Here is a 23,625-nt window from a genome sequence, read left to right on the forward strand (position 1 = left end):
ATAAATTAGGCACTGGTTAGCCTCACAGATTTGTGATGGGCAAATTACACACACACACACACACACACACACACACACACACACACACACACACACACACACACATATAAATACAGAAAAAGCCCTCTGTTTAGGCACTGCTAGAATTATAAAAACGAGAGATAATATTAACTCTTATACTGTGCTGGTGTCACTGACATTGGACTAACAAAAGTGTCCAGACAGGTAGGCATTGCAGCTTCCGTTAAAAGCCTTATCATTTTAACAAGGAATTCCCCTGAATGGTGATCAAGGTCAAATTATGAGCACATGCCCCCCCATACACACAAATACAGACAAAGCCCCCCGTTAGCCAATGGAAGAACATCTCGCCTCTGTACTGGTAGCTCTGGACCAACCTAAGGCAACAGTAGCTGAAAAATTAGTACAGTACTTAGGCAGACAAATAATGAACACGGAAGGAAATGAGAACTTCCTGCCATCCACACAGCACTTCACCCATAACAGAATAAAGGTTCGTAAACAGCACAATGCAAGGATGACACCATATTATGTGATCACATTCTGAAACAGAGCAATGTGGTAAGCATAGCTGGCAACATTCAGATACTGAAAATAGGGACAAAGGTCCTTAAAAAGTAAGTACATCCAGCCAAAAATGTGCACATCTAATTAGCATAAAACCTGCATACCAAATAGTACATCACTCTTCCTGCTTCCAGTAGGTATGGGCGGTACAGTGGTGCAGCAGTTAACAATGTCACTTCACAAGAGGTTCTCCAATTCGATTCTAAGCTGAGGTATCTTTTGTCCGGAGTATGCATGTCCTTCCTGGGTTCGTGTGGGTTTCCTCCAGGTACTCCGGTTTCCTGCCACATTCCAAAGACATGCATCTGTAGCGTTTCTCCCTGGGCATCTGCTGAAAATAGGCTCTGTCCTAGTCAGACTTTCCCAGTCAACAAATGTTAAATAAATAAAATAAATAAATAAAAAAATGTGGGATAATACTCAGAAACATGTTTAAAAAACAGAGAGTGGAAAAATATAAGCACATTATCAAAGAGCCACTCTAAAGTCTGCAGATTGTAATGAACTATATTGCAGAACTCTACCTCAAAATGGCATTTGGTTTTGCTAAGACGTATCCTCTTTCTTTACATTACTTGGGCCACGAGTATGTTGGTCATGTAGTGGGGTATTCTGTGTACTAGACAGCCTCAAAAGTCAGAAGTGATGAGAGGGACTCAGAAAATTGTGTGAAGGTGTAAATCTTGCTTGAAAATAAGGACATACCTCCAAAATTAGTAATACTGTGTGCAATGGTAAAGGAGGCTTGAAACTAGGTATGTTCCTCCAAAATATGGACAGCTTAAATAGGGACAGTTGAAACATAGTGGTCAGCACTTCATAATGATTATAACCAATAAAGCTCCTGCAGCAGAGCTGTGTTGCTACTATGAGAGAGCAGAGAGGTAAAGCACAAACATAATTTGCAATACATTTGTGCAACCAGTACGAAATCAGAACCAGTGAACATTTTTCTTCTAACACTACGCTGCAATCAAAAGCACAGACATCTCCTACATAAATGGCTGAACCCCACTTTAGAATTCCTACCATCTGAGAAAACATGCCTACTAGCAAATCACTTGTAGAACTATATATTTACACGTCTATCTGCTGACCGAGTAGATGCCATTGGGCCTATGGTCCCTCTTCAGGAGAGAACTGGGAAGACACTTACAGTAACTGATTACATTAACACTGAAACGCCATAAAGACCAACCACCATCTAAGACATAACCGGGGAAATGTTTGTTACAATACAATCTGCTCCAAGAAGGAAAATGTTACATGAAGACATACTAAACATTCTTGTTGCAAAAGGCACACTCTTATGTTTTCTCTTTCTCAATGCAATAACTACTTTATTAAATAACTGAACTACTCTAAATCAGGAAAATGAATGACTAATTCTCAAGAAGCATACATCTGAAATACTGTGATACAGGCATAGCACAATGACTTTTGCCCCAACATCTGCCTTGCTCCTCCTAAATTTATTGACTTTCTTCATAAAATTAGACTTCTTTAGGATTACAAACATCATTAACTAACTGAACTAAACCCATACTAGGCCTCCCTTTTACCGCTGTCTATTGTATATCCCTGTTACAGTTGTCTACTGCATAAAGGTGTTCTATTAAAAAAAATATATAAGAAAGAGGTCTTCCTTCTGACCACAGAAGACATTCTTATTTCACTTCTTTTATCACCCCCATTGCGTCACCACTACATAACTTTTCCCAAATTTTATTCCTAGCAAAGACACTTCATTCATTGAAAAATGCAGTCCCCAATTTTCACCTTATCCCCTAAAGCCTTACTTTTACTTATTCAAGTCCATTCACATTTCCTTTAAGTACTCATTCATTCACACAAGCACTTCCCTCATCCACGTTTTGTTTTTAGCAACTACAGTTACATTGTCCATGTATGTCAAAATACTGGCATCACCACCTCCTTTTGCAGCACATACCTAGCAACTTTTTAATTTATAAGCTACTGCACCCATTACCAGTGCAAACAACATTTCACTCATGGGACATCCTTATATTATACCACACTTCATCTTTATTTCTTAACTCGGCCACCCATTCACTAACACTCCCACTCCATTACTTTGGTATGCTGACATACACACTTTCCTAATTCTATTACATGTTCTATGTTTCCATAACATCCTACAAAGCATCATGTCCAGTTGTATCACATGCCTTGCTAATATCACGTACCATAAGTTTCACATCCTCCATTTTATATACTGTATCATCCACAAACTCTGTCATAACCAATATAAAATTCTGACATCTCTTCCCTTGTATATGACATACACTTTCATCCAGGATAACCCTCAGCCTTACTTCCATTCTTCTCTGCATTATTCTCATTAAAATGTGCAGCCTGTGTTATTTATCATGATGGGTCACTAATTTTGTATTTCATTCCTCTCATCCTTCTTTCGTATAAACTTTAATATTCCACTAAATAAGTCTTTATAAACAAACCCTTCCTTCAACCATTCATTCTGTACCTTTACAAAATATTCTGTTTGCCAATCCATTCATTTCTTGGACATTCCATACCCTAAAACATCTGGGCCTGATACTGAATCAGCATTTACTTTTCCCTAAGTACTTCATTCACTTCACTAATAGTAATTTCTTTTTCAAATCCTTCCTTAACTTGTTTTGGAAGTTTTCTATTGCCCTGGCCAAATTTCCTTATTAGTAAAATGTTACCACCTTGGGTCTCCCCTAAAAAAGAGGCTACTTGCCCAGTGGGACTAACCTTGTCCACAAAGCATAAATAAAAAAAAAATAACAATAAATTCAATAAATTAATTTTTCTAAGATTTTACCATGGGTAGAAAGGACAGAGATCAGATGGAAGCTTTTTTTTTTTTTTTTTTTTTTTTTTTTACAGAAGACGAGTTTGGGATTTTAGGGATTTGTTTAATAACCATGATGACTTTGGTTAAACAGGACTTATACGGAGGTTTGACGGGATGGGGATAGTACTCCTTACAGAAAAAAAATGACATTGGGTATAGTTCATTGACCCATGTTGGAACATCTCAAAGAATTTGGTCAGTACTTTTTTCATTATCCATAATTCTGATGGCTTTGAAGAAAAATCAGTATCCGTAGCTCAATGAACAGAACACTCACTTGCCTTTGACGCTGGACATTCAGAAGTCGATGGACTCTACTCCCAACACTAGGTACATGGCTTTACTTTTCCAATACTGATACTGACAGTGCAGCATAAAGGGAGTAATGCCTGCTTGAGTGTGCTGATCTTCGGATGACACAATAAGCCAACATCCCATCTGCCTGAATTAGTTACAGCTTATTAGGATATAAAAGATCCCACATTTATCAAAAAGACAAGGGGGTCCTTATTATATACAAACGTATGATATTATTTACTATATTATCTACATAAACTAAATATACAAACGTATTTATGGCTTTTTTAGTGATTGTTTACCTTTAACACTTACCATTCTTACAGACATCTAAGACGATTGTATATGGCTACTCTTGAGATGAAACATAATTTTGCTTGGAGGTAGTTTCCTAGGAGTGCTGCACAGAGTCAGAAGAGTGATCACTAGGGGTAGGTGGGTGGGTAGATGGTGAAAGCACAGCTGCTGTTTCAGTTATTAGTTATTACGAGCTCAAGCAGAGGGTGATTGCTTGCTTTGAAACAGGGTCCAGTGGGTTATTGCGCTAGCTGAGCAAACCCTGGGTTGGTTAAATAATCTAGTATGGCTGTCCTTGGTGTACTAAGAAAATAATGTTAAATTCACCTACGGTGGTTTAGTAGATTTTAAATTTCAACTAAGCAGGAATTTGAACTTATTATAGTTGCTGGAAGTTACATGGGTAAGCTGGTGCAAAATCTATCGAGCAGGAATCGTGAGATGGAGCCTGAATGGCCACATTGATAGGGTCTCAGTCATTGAGATGCGCTTTGTGCTGACACAGATGCCTTTAGATTTTGTTTTTATTTTTTAATAGGAAGAGTGTGCCATGTCTCAGTCTTTTTGCACCCTGACCTTATAATTGTATCCAGGAAAGTAATGCACATGTTTGACACTACCTTGATAACCCAGAACTCTGTTATGCCAAGAATGCCCGGATCCCTTTCAAGTGACTTGAACAGGAGAAACACAAATGGAAAAAGCCAGAATTTCAGAAGTAGTGTAGAGGAATGGCCTTAGGAGAAGTGGACAGAAGAGCTAGCAGAGGAAGTTTAAGAAGGACTGCAGCGAGGCTGGTGGGTGAGAAAGGTGACAGAATGTTATATTGATATGACACTCAATAACAACGAATATCAAAAAGGCAGACAAGTCAGAATAGTGTGGACAAAGCACCAGTGACAAGTGTCCCTGCACTGAGAATTGAAAGAATAAGCCAAAAAGTGAGAACTTTTTTACAGATGGCACATGGCACAGTACATTGGCCAACACATTAAAAAAGTTTAAGCCTTAAGACACCCCCCCCCCCCACAAAAAGAAAAAGAAGCAAAGTAAGTAAGTAAGTACGTACCACAATAAGATAAAATGCTTATTATATAGGTGAATTGGCATTCAGATTATGCATACTCTAAGTAAAACCAAGCCGGATTACAATGATGCACTGGAAACATTGTTGCTGATAAAGACAAAGTTGGCAAACCAAGCAAGAACTCACAACCTGTAAGCCAGCTACCATTCATAGTCACTTTTTGTATTTCCTAATAGATATTAAAAATCCAAACATGGTCCAACCATAAAGTATGATCCAACGGGTATCCAAGTCCACAAACATTGGGATGAAAATACTTTGCAGAGTTCCATCATAACAAAATTCTTTGTGAGGACAGCATGGACTGCATGCAAACCATAGTAAAATATAACGCAACAAAAGCAAAATTAGACAAAACAATGTAACGTAACAAATGCATGGTTAGTAACCCACTATGTCTGCAAATTCAATACAAATGTAAAGGGAGCGTGCACAACATTTAAAATAAAGTTGTTGGTTACTTGTTGTACAGGAAGGATAACAGTCTGAAAAACAGCTGCAGCTATTAAATTTCAGCAGGCAAACTAAATTTCCCACTTTCTGGAATTAGCTTGATCCCTAATGTCTCTGGAGCCCAAAGAACATTTTTGAGAAACAATTCAAGACTACAAAAATATCCACTGTGGCTTGAGTTATAAGTTCATAGGTGTTTACTAGGCTAATGCAAACAAGGGCCTTTTTAAGCCTAGCCATGAATCTCAAGTCTCTGACAAGTTTCGATACCCTTGATAAGTGTAAGTAGGGGCTTGGGAGATGAAACATCTACAAGCAGGGACCTGGGAGATGAACCATTTACAGGTTGCCTTTGTCCATTAGAGACATAGGTGCCAAACCAGGGATGTATTTCCTATTCTCCATCCAATTGTCCAAGTTGCATTTGAAATGGGTTAGGGAGGAATAGGAACCTGTTCCAGAGATGGGGTAGTCTCTGTGATACATACCTGTCTCTCCAGCAGGTCCTATGTATATCACAGGCAAGGTTTAAGTCTTTAGAATGGGTAATTCTGGTACTGTTTGTTTTGTGGACATGCAGGAGATCACTCAGAGTGGGGTCTAATAATGCCCTGTATGCCAGGTATACATCTCCCCTCAAAAGCCTGTAGGAAACAGAATACAGGGATAGGCCCTTGAGGCGGTCAGCATAGGACATATTAATTACACCATGTATTCTTTTAGTGAGGAACTTCTGTGGACGTTCCAGTTGATGGATATGCCTGTTTAGGTACATACCAAAGAGGGAATTGTACTCAATGACAGGTCTGATGAATGCCGAATACAGTGGAACAATTACTTCCTTGGACTTAGATGCCATACCTTTATTTATAAGTTGCGCTACATAGAATGATTTCTTCACCACTGTAGACACATGATGATCAAAGGCTAGATTGCTATCTATATGTGTCCCTAAGTCCCTGACTAGTGGGTCAACTCTAAGGGTTTATTTGTCAATATGATAGTTACCAGGGATGGATGACTTCTCAAAGGATACTATTATGCATTTCTTGGCATTTAATTTTAGTCCATGTCTCTGACACCAGTTGTTTGTCTGTGTCGGCCCCTCCTGGAGAACATATGTGTTGGTCGGTATGAGATTCAATGACAGCTCCTAATTTGCAATCATCTGCAAATTTAGTCAGCCAGCGACCACTGACATTGGCCTTGACTTCTGAGAAGTAAATACCAAAAAGGAACGGTCCAAGTACTGATCCCTGAGGGACTCCACTTGTGACTGGCCTCTTTGTAGAGGTGGACTCCCCAATTCTAACTTCCTGGGTTCTGTCTGTGAGCCAGTTGGCTATCCACTGGGTGATATACGGGTTTATACCTAACCTCTTGAGTTTATCAACAATGCCAGAGAGGGGTATTGTGTCAAATGCCTTGGCCAGGTCAAGGTAGGCAGTGTGAACAATTTTGCCCTCATCCATTGCTTTGTTGACCTTCTCAAAGAAGTCCACCAGGTTGAGTAGGCATGATCTGCTCTTGACGAAACCAAACTGGGTTGGGTCCAGTATCTGGAGATTTACTATATCTCTGTTGATAATCTCCATGATAATTCTTTCCATGGCTTTACATATAAGACTAGTGAGACTTATGGGTCTGTTGTTTCCAGGGTCTGTAGATGGCCCACCTTTGTGCAGAGGGATGACTGTTGCTTTCTCCATTCCTGAGGCATGAAGCCTGTTTGGAGGCTACAGTTAAATAGTAATTCCAGAGTCCCTGATAGGTCATGCTTCATGCTATTTAGAAGGCATCCTGGGATATTGTCTGGGCCCACTGATGCAGTGTTCTTGGTCTTAGAGAAAGCATTAAGGACCTGTTCTCTAGTGATAGTAGGGGGGAGTTATATTTGATGATATTTCCTGAGGGAAGGTTGAGGGGGAGAGAGGAGCAAAGTTGGAGCTGAATTTATCAGCCAGTACTGGCTCAGTATAGGTGACTCCATTTACAATGAGCTCAGCATACAATTGTGTATTGCTTTTGAGGTTGCGGACATAGTTAAAGAATGATTTGTGGTTGCCCTTGGCCTGGAAGGCCAAACTTACCTCAAATTTGGCTTTGGCAGACTTTATTTGTCCTCTGAGTTGTTTGTTTAGTTTGATGAGAGTGCTATTATCCTACTGGGTGTTGCACCGCCTAATTTTTGCCATGATTTTCTTCCTCATGTTATACAGCCGATTGATTTTGTGATTTCGGCATGGTGACTTGTTTTTTGAGTTAGTTCTGTACTTCTTCCTAGTGGGTACAGCTGTCTCTATGCAGCTATTAACATGCTTGTACAGGGTTTCTGTGAACAGTTCTGCATACGCAGAAGTATTCTCTCGTTTATAGGGGCTTGAAATTTTGCCAGGTTCTCATTTAATAGCAGGAGGTTAGCCTTAGAATTGTTCCTGAATATTCCCAGTTTAGCTGGGGGATCTAAGTTTTATTTTTACTTCAAAGGAGACCATTTTGTGGTCTGACCTTACCTGGGAAGACATTGCACTAGGAGGTGTGCAGCACTCTGCCACATTAGTGAGGACCACATCTAGTATGGTTGCACCCTTGGTTGGTGTATTGACTATGTGGTCTAGGGAGTTTGTTTTTACAAAATCCAGGAATCTCTGTGCATGTATGTTTGATGTCGTATAGGATTCCCAGTTAATAGTGGGGTAATTAAAGTCACCCATGAATATAGTATTGGGTTGGATAGTTAGTGTTTCTAATAAGTTTAAATACATGGTATGGGTTTTCTGGGTCATAGAGGGGGAGCTATAGCTTGCAAGAAAGTGGTATTGGATTTTACCTATGGTGATTTGAACATGGAGCAGCTCAAGTGCATTGTCCTGTTTGACCAGCCTTGAAGTATATTTATTTTTGATGTAAATAGAGACACCTCCACCTTTAGTCCCTGCCTGTGAAGTAGTTGTTCTAAATGTGCGGGAGGCATTATAACCTTGCATTGTTGGTGTGCTGTCCACTGCTTTAAACCACGTCTCAGAGACCGCACAGACATCAGCATTCTCTAGAGGCTGTCCACTGCTTTAAACCACATCTCAGAGACCGCACAGACATCAGCATTCTCTAGAGTAAAGAGAGCTTCCACGGAGTTCCAGTTGAGTTTTTTGTTTAGGCTCCTAGCACTGAGCAGTAATACCTTTAGATTTTCTTTGTTTTGATTTGCTATGTCAGAAGTACTTTCAGTTTGGCATTGCCTAAAAAAGGCACTATGGGGGACGACAAAGTTTTAGCTAATATTTGAAAGCCTAGAGGGGAGAGTTGCAGACCATCCCTGGCAAAGCAGCATGGTCTGTTGACCATCTCCTTCCATGCTGACAAATACTGCACCCCCTTAGAATGACACCAGAAACTAAGCCAATTATTAAAGTCAATCACCTTTTGTTCATATTGTGGCATCATCCTTGGAGAAGGTAAAATGCTGCTCAATGCTAGGCTCATGCCAGCCTGAGACACATATTTCAAGAACTCCATGATGTCTCTCTTCACATAGTCCAGGGAGGTACGTCTCAGGTCATTTACTCCCACATGCACTATGACTGAGTCATACTGGTAATTGTGGTCCAATGACCTGAGTGCATGCGTAATGTGGCAGATCCTAGCCCCTGAAAAGCAGCTGACTGTAACTTTCTCCTTACTCAGCCTAGTGAGAGGGACATCAGTGTGTCTCATTATGGAGTCTCCAATGACTAGAATGTTGGGATGACCCAGAAAAGTTGGAAACAAGCCAAAAGGAATTGAAACACCACCAAAAAATGAAGAAATGGATAAATTTTGGAGAAATATCTCTGAAGACCCTGTGGAACATAAAGATGTTAAATGGATAGCAAAAGTAAAAGAAAGAATAAGAAGTTCAAATGTACAGGATATGCAATGGGACAAAGTAACGACCACAGAGATTGAAACAAAGTTAAGAAAAGCTCCTAACTGGAAAATCCCAGACCCAGATGCGGTATCTAACTTCTGGTTTAAAGTATTAACATCTTTACATCAAGATTTAGCCATGAGTAAGAACAATTTATATGTACACCCTGAACAGACATCAACCTGGCTAACAACAGGAAAAGCAATGCTCCTACTTAAGAATGAACTGCAAGCTATCCTAAAAACTATAAACAATAATTTGCCGTCCGATGACATATAAACTATCCACTGGAATTGATGCCGACAGAGTTTATAGTCATTTAGAAGAAAACTCAGTTATGGTAACTGAACAAAAGGAAGTCAAATGGAAAAAAGGATCATTTGTTGTTAAATAAAGTCATAATGAAGAACGGCATAAAGGGTAAGAATCTAAGTATTGCATAGATAGACTACAAAAAAGCATCTCATAGTATCCCACATTCATGGATAAAAGAGTGCTTGAAAATGTAGACACAGTCTACACTGACTGGTTACATTACAGCGACCATGAAACAGTGGCAATACCACTTTACAGTTAAGCCATGACAAAGGAGAAATTATTATTTCAAGGATAAAAATTCAAAGGGGGTTATTCCAGGGGGACTCTCTGTTATCGCTGCTCTGTCTACTTAACAAATTAGGTCATGGCTATAATTTACAGTAGCTCCCAGAAAACAACAAAGAGTAAAGACTTCTCATCTTTTTGTAGATGATTTAAAACTGTACAGTTCATCAGATGAGGAACTGAGAGCACAATTGCAAGTGGTCAAATTTTTTTCAGATGACAAAATGTCATTTAGTCTTGATAAATGTGCTTGAATGATTAATCATAAAACACGAACAAATGTGAATAAAACTCACTAAGGAATATTTCAGAAGACTTAAATTAATCCTAAAAACAGTGCTGACATCTAGGAACAAAATCCAAGCTATAAACCAATTTGCTCTTCCTGTCCTAACTTACAGTTTTGAGGTGACTGACTGGCTCCAAAAGGTGTTGTATAGGACATGAAAACAAGAAGGATTCTTCATGCTCATCAAATGATTTATAAAAACCATTGCATATCATTATTATATACTCCCCATTCTGAAGGAGGTATGGGCCTCCTGGAAACTGATTACATGAACAGATCTGGAATCCTAGGGCTAAATATACATCTGCTAACCTCACAAGACCCAAACATTGTGAAAGTATTAAAACATGAGGAGAATAAATCTAAGATGACTTATCTGCTTAGTCTAGCAGAAGTATATCGGCATGAAGCAGGAATGGAAATAAAACCAAAAGTAGATAAAAATGAGGCAGCAACTGACTGTGCCAAAAAACAAAAGAAAGAATATAAGGTGAAGGATCAGATGAGATGGCAAGAAATGTGGAAAATGCATAAATACAGTTGCAAGTATAGAAAACTCTTGGAACAACCTCATGTTGATCAAGACTGAACACAGGAATGGTTAAGGAGAGGTGAATTTAAACCAAAAGATGAAAGTTTAATGTTGGTGTCTCAAGATAGTAGACTACGTACAAGTTGGTTTACAAATTCCACTGAACATGTGGGAGAAACAAACAAATGCAGGTTTTGTAAAACAGAATTGGAAACAGTTGCACATTTTGTTGCTGGTTGTGATATACTAATGACATCTTGTTGCTGGGTGTGATATATTAATGGCAGAAGGACTGTACACTGAAAGGCAGAATAATGTGGCAAGACTGTTGTACTGGGGATTGTGCAAACATTATAAAAATGAAGTAGCTGAAAAACACTGGAAACATGAGCCACAAAGCATCATAGAAAATTATGACGTTTATATCATATGGGACCACCCATTGCAACAGTTCAAAAAACACATGCGAGAAAATCAGATATAGTAGTCCATGAAAAGAAGACAAAAGTAGCATTGATCACTGAAATTGCTACACCCGGTGACTACAGTGTCTTACATACAGAGAAACACAAAGTCATAAAATATCAGGATTTGCTGGCAGAAATGACAGTGCAGAAGAAGGACACTCAGACAGATCCAATCATAGTAGGAGCAATACGTCTTACAAAAAAAGAATTTACAATCATACTTAGATATATTACCGATACGTGTAACTCCGTATGAATTGCAGGAGTCATTACTGGGCACACTGGGGGTGCTGCAAAGAGCACGTCTGGCTAACATCAAAGATAGAAACAATAACATTTCATGAACTTTAATCATACCTTGTCTTCAGAATGGGGTCTACTCCTGTCAAGGTATTGAGAAAATTAAAAAAGAGGCATTCTGGGATATTATCAGGGCCCATAAAAGCAGTGTCATTGGCTTGGAGTGTACAGTGAAGGCCTGCTTCCCAGTGACAGTGACTTGGGGTAACACTGAGGCTACAGTTATTGACCGGCAGATCTGCTACATCCTTTGGCTTCTTATAGATGGTTTCATTCACCATTTGTCCAGCAAATTGTTTTGTGGTATCTTTAAGGCTGTGGATATAACTGAAGACAGCCTTGAGGTTTGAAAGATGGTTAAGAAGGAGTGAGTGGGATACAGTGTCAAATGCTTTACAGAGGTCAAGAAGGACAGTGGAGACAAGATTTCCAGAGTCATGGGCATGGTTAACGATGTCTAAGAAAGAGAGGAGAGCAGTAATGGTACTGTGGTCAGGACGGAATCCGTGTTGAGTAGGAGTTAGGAGTTGGTTATTGAGGAGATGGGGCATGAGTTGCAGGTGGATACATTTTTCAAGGATTTTTGAAATTGGGGAAAGAATGGCTATTGGGCGGAAGTTAGAAATGCTATTATTTTTGCCTCCTTTGTGAAGGGGCAGGATATATGCAGCTCTCCATAGTTTGGGAAAATATGATTCCTGGATGGATCTGTTGATGAGAATGCTAATAGGTATGGCGATACCATTGGCAGCAAGCTTAAGAAAGAGTGGAGGGATCTTTTCTGGGGCACTGGAGCATGGTTTGAGTTTAGTGAGGAGTTTTTTGATACAGGTGGTTGACACTGGTTTTAGGTGAAAAGAGGGAGGTGGTTTGGGGGAGTTGGAGTGGGAAGTGGTGGAGGAAGTGGGTTTAGGGGTAACAGAGGGGATGGATTTGGTGAAGGTTTAGTAAGTTCAGCTATAGAGTTGGTAAAGAAAGAGTTAAAAAGGGTTGCAATTTCAGTGTCAGACTTATTGCTGTCAGGACAGGGATTGGGTTTAGAGCCAGGGTGTAAAAGGGAGATGATGGAATCCCAGAATTTTTTGGGATTGTTTGAGAGGGTAGACTGTAGTTTGGTACAGTAAGATTTTTTATCTTTAGTAACAAGTTTTTTAGTTAGGTTGCGGAGTTGCTTGAATTGGAGTAGTGTAGCAGGGTGTTTGGTTTTGTTAAAGAGTTTCCAAGTTTTGTCTCTTTGTAGCATGAGAGTTTTTGTGTCCTTAGTTAGCCAAGGGGCAGAGTTATTTTTTCTTTGTTTTGTTCTAGGTGGGGCTTGGGAGTTTAGGATTTTCAGGAAGGTATTATTGAAGACATCTATGGCTTCATCTAGAGGAACAGTTTTTAAGATATCTCAATTTGTTAGTTTAAGGGTTTTAGAGAATATAGAGGGGTTGAAATTGGAGAGGTTATGAGTGTGGGCATATTGGTGCTGGTGAGGGAGGTGTTGGGTAGCTCGGTGAGTAAAGGCTGGAAGATGATCACTTGTATACCACATAGGAAGTATACCACACTCAGAGATCTTGTTTGGATGGCTGACTAAGATCCAGTCCAGGATGGACCCTGGGGGATGATTTTTGTTAGGTCTAGTAATGTCCTTTATGAGTTGAGTAAAACTGTAAAGATTGATAGAAAGAGTAGGAGAACTGTTGTCAATTTTATTCCAGTCGATGTTGACATCTCCAAGTATGTAAGTCTCTAATTTGATATTGTTTGAGGTGTAAAAGGGAGATGATGGAATCCCAGAATTTTTTGGGATTGTTTGAGAGGGTAGACTGTAGTTTGGTACAGTAAGATTTTTTATCTTTAGTAACAAGTTTTTTAGTTAGGTTGCGGAGTTGCTTGAATTGGAGTAGTGTAGCAGGGTGTTTGGTTTTGTTAAAGAGTTTCCAAGTTTTGTCTCTTTGTAGCATGAGAGTTTTTGTGTCCTTAGTTAGCCAAGGGGCAGAGTTATTTTTTCTTTGTTTTGTTCTAGGTGGGGCTTGGGAGTTTAGGATTTTCAGGAAGGTATTATTGAAGACATCTATGGCTTCATCTAGAGGAACAGTTTTTAAGATATCTCAATTTGTTAGTTTAAGGGTTTTAGAGAATATAGAGGGGTTGAAATTGGAGAGGTTATGAGTGTGGGCATATTGGTGCTGGTGAGGGAGGTGTTGGGTAGCTCGGTGAGTAAAGGCTGGAAGATGATCACTTGTATACCACATAGGAAGTATACCACACTCAGAGATCTTGTTTGGATGGCTGACTAAGATCCAGTCCAGGACGGACCCTGGGGGATGATTTTTGTTAGGTCTAGTAATGTCCTTTATGAGTTGAGTAAAACTGTAAAGATTGATAGAAAGAGTAGGAGAACTGTTGTCAATTTTATTCCAGTCGATGTTGACATCTCCAAGTATGTAAATCTCTAATTTGATATTGTTTGAGGCCCATAGGAAAATATTCTCTAGGGTGGAAGAGTTGTCTCCAGGGGGAATATAGATAGCTATAATACAGATACAAGATACTTTTAATTGATTGTACGGCATTTTTATGAATGATTCCTCATAGGTAACTGTGTTGCTAGGGTTGGGGTAGGCTTAAAATTTTGCTAGACTGTCACTTAGTCGAAGGTTATTAGTCTTGGAATAATTTTAAATATTCCAGGGCTAACTGGGATCCCAGAACTAATATTTATTTCAAAGGAGTCAGCTTTTTTGTTTGATCTGACCAATTGGGACTTTACACTAGGGGGAGAGCATCATTCCCCTGTGTTTGTGAGGAGCAGGTCGAGGGCATCTGTACTCCTAATGGGCATGTATACTAACTGTTCAGGGGTGTTTGTGTTAACAAAGTCCAAATCTCTGAGCTTGCATGTTTGAGGTTGTGCTACAGGTTTAATGGGGAGTGTCTCTAACGCATTCAAGTATGTGGTATGGGCATCCTGGGACATGGAAGGAGACCAACAGCTTAAAAGGATATGACATGAGACTTTACTTACGGTAAGCTGGACATGGAGAAATTCAAGTGTACCATACTGTTTAACCAGCCTTGAGGTCTGTTCATGTTTGGCATAAATTGAGACTTCTCACCTTAAGACCCTACTTGTGCAGTTATGTGGAAAGCATTACAGCCTTACACTGCTGGAGTGTCCTGTGTGACTTTAAACCAAGTCTTGGTAACTGCACAGACGTCTATACTCTCCAGGATGAGGAGAGCTTGCAGGGAGCGAAGTTACTTGTTTACACTCCTGGCACTGAGCAGTAACACCCTTAGATTATTTTGAATTGGTTTAGCTATTTTGGTAGGTTATTCAGACTGGCACTGCCTAAACAACACATTATTGGGGTGAACAAGGTTTTAGCTAATACCTGAAAATAGGTGCAGACCATCCCTGACAAAACAGCATGGTCTTTCTACCACATCCTCCCAGGCAGACAAATATTATAACCCCTTGGAGCGACACCAAAATCTAAACCAATTATTAAAGTCACTTCTCTACTACTGGTACTATGGGATCATCCTTTGAGATGGTAGAACGGTGCTTAGTACTAGGCTCATACCAGCCTGAGATACATAGTCCAAAAGCTCTAGCATGTCGCTCTTCATATAATCCAAGCAGGTACATCTCAAGTCATTCACACCTACATCAGTGATGCACAATCTTTTTGTGGGGAGGGCCACTGCATGAATTCTTAATGCTTATGCGAGCCATCTCAAAACATAGTAAGTTATCACAAGCTAACAATAAGTACAGGTGACTGGCATTTTTACTTAAGACAGCAGTCATGAAATTGCCTGTTTTCCACATCAACTTTGCATGTAACTTTATTCTGGCTTACAGCCATGACTTATTACAAACTCTTGCAGAAAGTTACTACTGTTTACAGACTACAAGTTATAAACAGCAAAGTATAGTTACTTCCGCAGCTAAAATTAGAGGTGTGCGCAACTGCAGTCAATTAGGTAAGTAAGCACATGCTGGAAAGTTTGCGTGACTGGAGTAAGGCATAGTATTTTTTCACTTTTTTTTTTAATTTTTGGTTACTCTCTGGGGGCTGGATGGTATTGCGTCGAGGGCTGGACTTTGTGCACCACTGACCTACATGGACTAAGATGGAATCACACTGGTACTTGAGGTGCAATGACTCAAGTGCATGCTTGACCTGGCAGATCTAGGCACCTGAGACACAGCTGACTGTGACTCTCTACTTGCTCAACCTGGTGACTGGAACTTCTGTGTGTCTCACCTTAGATACCTCATGACCAAGAAAGACGAAACTGGAGGGATAAACTGGTTACACCTACTGCTCAAGACACTGTTCTTCTGTCAGAGAAGAGAAGATGTTTTTTGCTGAACTGAGATGAACAGTTCCAAATCTGAACAGTCCAATAAAAATAAAATCACTGACCAGCTCAGATCACATGCCATAGATTCCTTTGCAGGAGACTTCATTATTTCATTGACAGTTCATCGATAGATTTGTTGGAAGCCTGTGTCAGTGCTTTCCTGAGAGTCAGATGATGATTCAGCAATCACTTTCACAAACAAAACATTTCCCCCCTTCCTCATAACCTAATAATTTCAAACAACCTGTGGTATTCACTGTTTTAATTTCTCCAAGTCTTTCGGGTTTCTAATACCATAACGGGAATGGACCCCATCCCTAAGTGAAAGTACGATTAAAGTTCAAGAAACTAGTATTGTTTCATTCTTTGATGTCAGCTACAACTACTCTTTGCAGCACCTGCTATGTGCCCAGTAATGACTCCTTCTTCAATTCGTATGGAGTTGCATGTATTGGTAACATACCTAAATACGACGGTGCATTTTTTTTTATAAGATCCGTTGCTCCTTCTACTTTTGGAACTGTCTGGGTATCTTTCTTCCACATTGCTCTCGTTTCTGCCTGCAGATCCTGATATGTTATGACTTTGTGTGTCTCTGTACGCAACACAATGTAGTCACTGGGTGTGGCGATTTCAGTGACCAATGCTACTTTTGTCTTCTTTACATGGGCCACTACATCCTGTTTTCTAGCATCTACCTTTTGAACTGTTGGTAATGGATGATTTCATGTGATATAAACTTCATCATTTTCTATGATGCTTTGTGGCTCATGTTTCCAGTCTTTTTCAGCCACTTCAGTACCATAATGTTTGCACAATCCCCAGTGCAACAGTCTTGCCACATTATTATGCCTTTCAGTATACAGTCCTTCTGCCACTAGTATGTCGTAACCAGCAATGAGGTGTGCGACTGTTTCCAATTTGGTTTTACAAAACCTACATTCATCTGTTTCTCCCACATGTTCAATGGACTTTGTAAACCAGTGTGTAGGTAGCCCATTATTTTAGACCGCCAATATTAACTTTTCATCTCTTGGTTTGAATTAGCCTCTCCTTAACCATTCCTTCGTTTGTTCCTAATCAACATGAGGTTCTTCCAAAAGTTTTCTATACTTGCAACTATATTTATGCATTTTCCACATTTCTTACATTCTCATCTGATCCTTCACCTGATATTCTTTCTTTTGTTTTTTTGGCACATTCACTAGTTGCCTGATTTTTAGCTATTTCTGGTTTAATTTCCATTCCTGCTTGACACCGATATGCTTCTGCTAGATTAAGCAGAGAAGTCATCTTAGATGTATTCTCCTCATGTTTCAAAACTTTCACTACGTTGGGGTCTTGTGAGGTCAGCAGATATGTGTGGAGTCCCACAATTGCAGATCTGTACATGTAATTAATTTCAAGGAGGCCCATCCCTCCTTCAGAATGGGGGATATATAATCTTGGTATGCACTGATTTTTATAAATCATTTTGTGAGCATGAAGCATTCTTCTTGTTTTCCTATCTAATCTATCCAACATGTTTTGGGGCCAGTCAGTCACTCCAAAACTATAAGTTAGGACAGGAACAGCAAACTGGTTTACAGCTTGGATTTTGTTCCTAGATGTCAGCACTGTTTTCAGGATTAATTTAAGTACTCTAAAGTATTCCTTACTAAGTTTTATTTGCATTTATTCATGTTTTATTGGTGATCCTTCATAATTTCTCAAATATTTATACACTCTCTCTTACTCAAGTTCTTTCATATCACATTCTTGTCCTAAACTTCACTTATAAGGGGGTTGGGTTGGATTTCAAGGCTTCAGGACAACCATGAGCACCACGGAGCTGCAAGTTCTGAACTGATTCTAAGTTGCCGCAAAACTAAAACATCATCTGTTGTCACCTAGCTAACCTCCGCAGCCCAGGCATACTATATCCATGGCTAAGTCCAGGTCAGGTTAAGGCTGGAAAATAAAATTCCCTGGGACAAAATCCCTGACTATAATGATCTGTCATGGATCTCTTTCCAGGAATGAACATGTGAATCAGGTTTTCTGAGGCTATCCCTTTGTTGCTTACAGTGAACCACTGCAGCCCTCTGTAAAACTTACTTCTTGATCCTGGCATGAACTACGCTGCATAAAGAAACCAGATAAGGGCCCACAGGCTAAAGAAAAAACCCAGCTCACATTTTGATGCATCATAAGTGACCTCCTGCTGAAGGGAATCCTGGTGCTTAAGTCATCTAATGCTGAAGGAATGTCTTTTTTCACAAAGCTGACCAATGCCATTTCCATGAAAGCAAAGTACTGCAGGGGGGAGAGGAGAGAAATGCCACATCATTTGAGAAAGACCCCAAACATTAAGGCACAAGATGGTGGCTCCGTACAACTGTAGAAAATGCTCTTCTGAGTTAAATGTTATCTGCCATCCAAATCAAGAAAAACAATGCTGGTCATCCTTGCTGAAAGGTGTACTGTGACAACTACCAGCAACAAACAAATGGAAAATACCCCTAGCAATGAAGACAGGATGAATAAATGGACCTAGAACAGGAACTGTTGTCCTTCTGAAAACAAGACTCTTTCATTCCTCAAGATATCCTTGACAGTTGCCTACGCCAGTCAGGGGCAGAACAGACATTATTTAGAACCTTCAAAAAGACAGAAATTGTTGAAGGCACACATACAGATTGGATATCAAGTCTATTTACTTATTTAAAATGTGTTAATCAAGTTTGTGGACAGGTCCACAGAAGACTTTCAGCCGTGACCCAAGTCAGTAGCAATGACACTACAGACAACAGATAGACAGACATTGCTATACAGACATTGACTGCTTGTACTAGAAGGTATGCATAAAGTAGAAACATTGAAGAATGACATTTTAGTCATATCCAAAGCAGTACGCAAAAAGTAATCAGTAAATGGTTACAAAATCGTTCAATTTGGAATTTGAGTTATTAGGTTGCACTTCAATTTTAGTGAAAAAATGCTGGCTCTTTCTTCAGTCCACTCAGGCCAACTGACAAAAAAAAAGAATAGCTGTGTAAAATATTACCATAACCACAGACGTCCTTCTCTTCCATGTTGCAGTATTCATACTGTGGCAGTTCCAGCCTTCAGGTGATCTGACGTTGGCTCCTATACAAAAGCTTAAGCCTGGCTGCTGTAGGTGTGTGGGACATCACATGTAGGGTCATAAACCAGGGACTATAAATGTGACGTCTGCATGCATAGACCTCAGAACTTGAAGCCCAGATAAGTGTGTATAAGCACAAAGAGAAGCTGAAGAGCAAATGTCCCTGCAGGGCTGAACAGAATAGCCTGTAGGGAGAGGATGCATAGGTGCAGACCAAGCATCCATAAAAAGGAGAAGGGGATTATGGAGGGGAGGGAAGGAATACTACAACATGGAAGAGAAGGACATCTATGGTTATGGTAAGATTTTACACAACTATTCTATGTCCTTCTATTCCTATGTTGCAGTATTCATACTGTGGGAGAGTACCACAGCTTTAGGAAGAGTGATGGGCGGGGGCAGAGACAGAAGATTCTAAGAATCCCTGCAGGATTGCCCTGGCAAATCCTGCTCTGGCCCTGGAGATGTGGTCTAGCTTGTAGTGCTTAGTGAAAGATTGAACTGTAGACCAGGTAGCAGCTTCCATGATGGAGGCTGTGTCCAGCCTTTTGAGAAAGGCTTTAGAGGTAGCCATTCCTCTAGTGGAATGAGCTCTAACCCCTAGGGGCAATGGTTTGCCATGGTGAGAGTAGCAGAAGATAATGGATTTCCTAATCCAGGAGGAAATGGTTTGCTTGGAGACTACCTTACCCAGAGCCCTGAGGTGGAAGGAGATGAAGAGTTGATCAGACTTTCTAAAAGATTTAGTTTTGTCTAAGTAGAATCTTAGTTGTTTGTGCACATCTAGAGAATGAACGATCCTCGCTGTGTTATTAGATGGAGAGGGAAAGAATGTTGGTAGATGAATAGTCTGGTTAAGAGATAGTTCATTCACCACTATGGGCATGAAGGAAGGGTTAGTGTGCAACGTCACCCTGTCCTTGTGAAAGATGGTGTAAGGGGGACAGGCCATGAGGGCCTGCAGTTCAGACACTCTTCTTGTGGAGGCGATGGCCACTAAAAGAATCGTTTTCCATGGGCACATTTGCAGGGAAGCTGTGCTTGCTGGCTCAAAAGGAGGTAGGGTTAATTTTTCCACTACGAAATTGAGGTCCCAGGGAGGAGGAATCGGTTTCCTTGCTGGTCTGATATACAAGACTCCTCTCAGGAAAAGTTTAACGTCCAGTCTGGAGAGCAGAGGTGGCTGTAAAGACAAGCAGGTTGAAATGGCAGAAAGGTGGACTTTCAGAGATGACTATGTTATTCCTTTCTTAATGAGCTCACAGACATAACTAAGGACCAAAGAGGGATCTGCTTGAAAAGGATCCCTGTCCTTATGCGCACACCAATTTGTGAATCTATGCCATCTGGACAAATAGATTTTTCTGGTAGATGTTTCCTGGCCTCCCTCAGGACTGAGAGCATGTCTTCTGAGTACAGTTGTCTGAAAGGGATCAGAAGTTGATCACCCAAAGGGTCAGATGCAGTAAATGCAGCTGAGGGTGAATTAGAGATCCCTTTTGTTGGGTGAGTAGGTCCACCTTGTGGGGTAACTGGTGGTGATTGCCCTTGGCTAGGGAGTATAGGTGGAACCAGTGTTGCCTTGGCCAATAAGGAGTCACCAGCAAGATTTTTGGTTGGTCCTTGTTGATCTTCAGTAGGACATGGTGTATTAGAGGGAAGGGGGGTGTAGAGGAACATTCCCCTCCATAGAAACCTGAAGGCATTCACTCTCCATGCTAGTGGAGTGGGATCCCTGGAGCAAAATCTGTTTAATTGTCGATTCTGGGAGGAGGCAAACAGATCCACTTTAGGTGTGCCCCACTGGTGGATAATGTCTATGAAGGTTTCCCTGTGCAACATCCATTCGTGCTGAGGGGAGGATGTTCTGCTGAGCAAGTCTGCTTGTTTATTTTCCTGAGAGGGGATGTAATAGGCCTGCAGTAAGAGGTTGTCTGATTGCTATTTCCCAGATTTGTAGAGTTATCTGGCATAACTGGTACGCCTTTGTCCTTCCTTGCTTGTTGAGGTACCACATGACAGTTGTGTTGTCTGTCACAATGTGTAGCAGGCCTGGTTGTAAAACTGGAAGGAAAGCTTTGAGAGCCAGTAATACTGCTGTCATCTACCTGACATTGATGTGTTGCCTTTAAAGTGCAGGGTCCCAACTCTGTTGTAACTGAAGCCCTAGAACTGTGTTCTCCACCCTAAATCTGATGCATCTGTGTGCATAGTTTGAGTGATTTGGGGGGGGGGGGGTAGTTGGAGTGAGATGCCGTGGTTCTGCGAAACCTGCTGAATCCACCACTTTAGTTCTATTTTTAGGCAGGGCAGGACAGGAATACATTTGTCTAATGAATGTTGGCTTTGAAACAATACATTTTTTAAATACCATTGGAATTTTCTCATGTGCATCCTGGCTAATGGGAGCATGGGGATGGTTGCTGCCATGAGACCTAGGATTTGCAGAAATTGTCTTGCAGAGTGATGGGATTTTGTAAGTAGGCCTTGAAAATGGTTGAAGAGACAGCACGTTGTCCAGTGGGAGAAAGGATCTCATCAAGCCTGTTCTTATCCTGCGCCTAGGAAAACTGTGCCTTGCTGAGAAAGAAGTGAGGACTTCTGGAGGTTGATAGTGATGCCCAAGTTGTGAGGACAGTCATTCTGAATTTTAGATGATTTTGCAGGGTGGATTCTGATTCTGCCAGAATAACAATGTTGTCCAGGTAAGGGTAGATTTGGAGTCCCTTGATTCTGCGGTAGGCAATGGCTGGGGCCGGGCACTTTGTAAATACTCTGGGAGCAGTAGACAAACCAAAGGGCAAGGCTGCAAACTGAAAGTGTGATGAATGTCCAGTGAAGCGCAGAAACCTCTTGTGGGAGGGTCTGATAGGGATGTGCAGGTAGGCATCCTTTAGATCCAGAGTGACCATGAAAGCTTTGGGTGGAATGAGGGGTAGCAAAGTTTGTAGGGAGAGCATCCTGAATGATTGAACCTTTAGGAACAGGTTTAGATAAGATAAGTCCAGGACTGGCCTCCAAGAGCCATCCTTTTTGGGGATTAGGAAAAGGTGGGAATAGAAGCCTTTTCCTTCCTGTCCTGAGGGAACTGGCTCTATAGTTCCTAGACTCAGAAATTCTTTCAATATGACAGTGAATAAATGTAGCTGGTTTCTTGGAGGGAAGGGAATTATTTTTGGCCTTGTCTTTTCCTTCCAATATAGAAAATATCTTTTTTTGGATGATGGAAAGCACCCAAGTATCCGAGGTAATTGTTTTGCAGAAGGGGAGGCATTGGGTAAGTCGGGCGGACAGAGGGAGCTGATCCAGGGAGTCACTCTGCAGTGGAACCTCCTCGGTCAGGAAAATGCTGCTTGGCAGGTCACTGGGAATTAGGGGGTCTGGAGTAAGGCAATCTCCTGGACCATTTATGAGGTCTAGAAGAGGAAAGACGAGATGTAGACGTTGTTCTTCTTACAAAAGAAGTCTTAGCAGGGTAGTTCCTGTAGTATCTGGGGAAGGGGGACACCAGCAAGTGCTTGATGTCTTGAAGCTCTTTACTTTTCTCTTGTAGATTTTTGACAAGTTCTGCTGAATTCTTACCAAATAAGAGATTGTGGGCTAGTGGAGCATCCATTACCTTGGATTTAAAGTCCTCTGGTAGAGGTTGGAGGCATAGCCAGGAATATCTACGTAAGACAGATGCAGATGCAGCAGACCTGACTGATGGTTCTGCTGCATCATAACTGCACTTAAATGAGTGTCTGGCTGCTTGAGTAGCTAAAGACAGTTTAGATACAATATCATTTTTTGTGGGACAGTCAGGGGTAGAAGCTAGCAAGGTGGAAGCCTGGAAATAAGGTCTAAGGCATATATTACCATGTGTGTTTGGCAATTTATAGCCTTAAAGGTTAAGGTGGAGGAGGTATATACTTTTCTACCCATTCTGTCCATGGTCATGCTGTCCTTGTCTGTGGGCAAAAGGGAAGCAGAGGGTAATTGCCTACATTGTCCATCAGGAAACACAGCAATGACTGCAGGGTCAGCCATGGGAGGTTTCACTAGAAACGTCTGTTCATCTGGAACTTTATAAAAGCTATCCGGCCTTTTAGGGGCAGGTGGTTGAGAATCTGGATTCTTGGAGGCTGCTTTAAAGGCATCCAGAAAGGCTGGTAGAACTGGGGGAATAGCTGAGGGGAAGGGAGATTCTAACTGCAGAAGCTCAAAATATCTTTTCAAGGTACATGTCATCAAGGTAGCATCCTACTTGAAGTACTCTTTTGTTTTTGTGATACTTTTCCCAAAGGAAATATCCTCTGGAGGAGACACACCCTCAATAGAGTCTTTGGCTGGGGAGTAATAGTCCACAGGAGAAGCAATTTGAGACACATAAGAAACAGATTCCTCAGAAGAGGAATCATATTGTTCAGGTTCTTCTTCTTCTTCTCCCTGCTGAGTAGTGATTAAAGGG

At 40.8% G+C, this 23,625-nt stretch overlaps 1 protein-coding gene across 1 annotated transcript in view; it reads right to left on the reverse strand.

The window, feature by feature from the left end:
• Positions 1–23,625, reverse strand: part of SHROOM4 (shroom family member 4) — a 1,399,869-nt gene that overhangs the window by 751,676 nt on the left and 624,568 nt on the right. The gene's annotated exons all lie outside the window — the stretch shown is intronic.

This window comes from Protopterus annectens, chromosome 15.part0 (genome assembly GCF_019279795.1).
Source record: "Protopterus annectens isolate FY-2018-M chromosome 15.part0, PAN1.0, whole genome shotgun sequence".
NCBI classification, from domain to species: Eukaryota; Metazoa; Chordata; order Ceratodontiformes; family Protopteridae; genus Protopterus; species Protopterus annectens.